Here is a 3,488-nt window from a genome sequence, read left to right on the forward strand (position 1 = left end):
AAATTTGGGGACCAAATTTTTATTAGTAGGGGAGGATGTGAGATCTCGGAAAATTTAATTAATAGGGTTATTTGATAAATAGCCTTATAGAATTTTTCCGGAATTTTTAGAAAGTTTCTGGGAATTTTACGGAGCTCGTAAGACATGTTTTGAGGGGATCAATTTCGGGTTCGGATTAAACCTGTTTGGGATACCCGTTTAAGTGAGGAAATGTTTTTAATTATAAATTTCCTTTTTCTTTTTCCTCCCCACACGCTGAACCCAACCCGATCCCTCACTTCTTCCCCGACGTCTCCTCCTCCTCCCCGGATCTCCCCTCTGCTCGAAGCCGATCTCGCTTCCTTCTCTGTTCTCTCTCACGGACGATCGGCGCCGACGGGAGCAAGGCTTCAGCTCCGGCGATCACCCTCTGCTGACATCTCTTTCCCCGACCCTTTCCTCTCTCTGTTCCTCGCAAACAACTCGACGCCGACGGGGCTTGCAATCGTCTTCACCGCCTGAGGAGGAGGTCGCCGGAACCTTGCTAGAGGTCGAACAAGGAGGCGGATCCTCCTGATCTCATGTTCTCAGGTCTTCCCCGAGCCTTTCCTTCCCCGATCCTTCTGGGTTTTGCCGATCCTTTCTTCCCCGATTCGATCGCTGGCTTGAAGATGACCTAGGGTTTCGAAGGTAATCTATTAAACCTAGCTGTGGATATTAGAGCTTCGGTTTTCTTCTCTGTTTACCGATCCTCATCTTCTTGGCGGTGGAATTAGGTCACGGATTTGGAGAGGTTGGAATCAGGGAGGTGTTGTTGGATTAGGGGAAGGAATCGGATCAGACTCGTGCTAGGTTTTCCCTTGATCGGATCAGTGGACCTCCACCTCCTTGCTGTTGATTGAGGTCTCGAATTGAAGGTGAGTTCTTGTTGGAATTATGTGTTGCTTGATCAGAGATCATCATTTCATGTTGATATGTGATCTTTGTTTTGATTCCTTCTTGATCCTATTGATTCCAGTGAGGGGAGGTGAGGTTCCATTCTTGCTGTGGAATTGTGTTTGGTTCCGGCAGTAACAATCACCTCAATCCAGCATCAACAGTAGGTTCGATCTGCTCTGTTCTATTTGTGAACTTTCTGATTTCGGCAGTAAACCATCCAGCAACAACAACAACTGGATTTGAGGTAAGGAATAGGATAATTGATCTTGTTGTAGATCATGTTTCGGAGTTGAATTCTAGATGATCTTGTTCTAGATTGGAATTAGGGTTTTACTTAGTGGTTTATGTGGAGGGATTTTGATACATGTTGTAACTAGTTGTTAAATTGCGTAGATGTAATTGTGTAGAATAAATCCAATGAAATGGTTAGGGTTAGGGTAATTAACCCTAATCAATCGTTGGATTTCTAATCTAATTGGTGGTTAGGGATTAGGTAACTAACCCTAATCGACCATTAGATTTAAATTGGTAAGTTGTGATTGATGTGATTAGGGTTTTGCCCTAATTTAGTTTTAGAGATTTTATTTAGCTATTCATTTGATTTAGCTAAATAAAATATATACATTGTTTGTTGACACAGGACTCTGATTCGAGACGGGCGTCTCGACTTCGGATTAGGACTGGATTGTACCTTCTCTTTGAGGCGGGTACCCTTTGACTTATCTTTTGATAGTGTCTTATGATATGTGCAGTTTATATATACTTACTAGTGTTGCTACTGTTGTCTGCTATACGTTAGTCTAGTATATATATGACTAGTGGTATTGGTAGCTTTAGCACCTCCCTGGTTTAGTTATTTGATACTTGATACATGTTGCTACTGTTATCTGCTATACTTTCGTCTGGTATACCTTTACTGCTTACCATGTGTATGTATGTTTATAGAGATGGATATTTATAGTGCTTATCTACATAGGATTTGTTGCTGTAGATACTTGTTATATGTTGTTGGATTCATGTTGCTTATATCTTTGTTATATATGCGTTTACCTTTTTGGCACCTACGCATATGGAGGAGGATATGTTCAGGTATGACATACTGTAGCCGCACGCACCATATCGCATGATTGCATGCTGGGCGATTGACGACTCCATTGTTGTTGAGCTCGTCGGCCGGCTACATGGACCTCTACACACGTGACCACTGCATGGGTAGTGGCACAGCACTTAGGGTGTGTATGGTAGGTTGCTCTGTAGTACTCCGCTGGTCCGCTCATGGGTAGTGTGACTGCAGCGTGGTAGCAGGCAGGGGTCCCTCCCCGTCATTGTGTACCGGGAGATGAGAGCATTGCGCTCCCTCACTATGTCTGAGGTAGGAGGATAGGTGTACTCCGACAGCATCCCGTCCACTCGGTCACTCATCAGGGGTAGTGATGGCAGAGTGCACGGTGTCACAGCCCTACCCACTCGGTCTCACCATTGTGTGTGAGATGTCTGACTGGTTGACAGGGGTGACCATGTCATATTGCATCATATGCACGGATTGCCTTCGTTATGATTGATGCATTTTGGTGATTGCATATGATTGTCATGCATACAGGATACATGCTTTTGCTCTGACTATTTTTATCTCTGTATGTTGACAGTCAGTTGCCCAAGCCTCGCAGGTGAGTACAGTTTATTTCAGTTATGCATTTTCTTATTATTCTTGCTATAGACTGTACCTTATGCCTATTGCTGGTTACTACAGTTTATTTAGGCTATGCATATCTGTTATTCTGTTAGGAGACTATACCGTAGGTTGTATGGCTAGAGACCTGTACTCTTGATCTCATGGTTTGGGAGACTGTACCTTAGGATATTACTGGTAGTTATATGTTGCTGTACATATCTATTGGATTACCTGCTGAGTTCTTTGAACTCACCCCGTTGTTACTATTTTTCAGGTTGAGGCCGTCAGGAGAGATTCCAGTCGCTAGCCCCTTTGTCGCGAGGATTTCTAGATATCGTTTTCTGTATTCGCTTTTATACGTATACTTGTGATGTGGGTTTGCAGTGTGGACTTTATATCGACCACTCGGGTTTACTACTTTTGGTTTTTCCGCTGCGGATATATTTTCATTACTTCGTGGATTTTGTTTTTCTTCGTTGTAGTGGAGTAGGATGTGTACGTATATCTTCGTTGGTTTCTATATCATCTTTTCTTTATATAACTGCGTGGATTGTTCATATTATATCTGTGTAGAAATGTTGAATATAACTGCGTGGTTTGTTTACTATTTGTGTGTATTGTTCCGGCCGAGTGTGGCCAAGGTATAGATATATGTATACTGAGATTCATATTGTCCGCCGTACAGGGGAGATGCTGCCGAAATTTCTTCGGACAGGGACTACTTGGGGCGTGACAAAGGTAGCAAGTCTTGAGCCCTACCATGCATACATACTAGGCCCGAGTCTTACTCCATCGACCTAGGGCACTCAAAGGCCCATTACTGACGAGGCCCGAGTCTTACTCCATCGACCCCGGGGCGTTTACGGAGCCCACCCTTGGTACAAACCATAAAAATAAC

General features: G+C 43.5%; 1 long non-coding RNA gene across 2 annotated transcripts; it reads left to right on the plus strand.

Annotated features, from left to right (window-relative positions):
• The first annotated feature begins 269 nt into the window (after nucleotides 1-269).
• Nucleotides 270-2,903, plus strand: LOC122039975. 2 transcript variants are annotated; one of them, XR_006128461.1, is made up of 4 exons: nucleotides 270-669; nucleotides 756-896; nucleotides 998-1,162; nucleotides 2,865-2,903. It is a non-coding gene; the product is annotated as an uncharacterized LOC122039975 (long non-coding RNA). The 2 variants fall into 2 exon arrangements; XR_006128460.1 differs by lacking the exon at nucleotides 2,865-2,903 and adding an exon at nucleotides 1,559-1,618 and having other exon boundaries at nucleotides 271-669.
• The last annotated feature ends 585 nt before the right edge of the window (nucleotides 2,904-3,488 follow it).

This window comes from Zingiber officinale, chromosome 2A, assembly GCF_018446385.1.
Source record: "Zingiber officinale cultivar Zhangliang chromosome 2A, Zo_v1.1, whole genome shotgun sequence".
Lineage (NCBI taxonomy): Eukaryota > Viridiplantae > Streptophyta > Magnoliopsida > Zingiberales > Zingiberaceae > Zingiber > Zingiber officinale.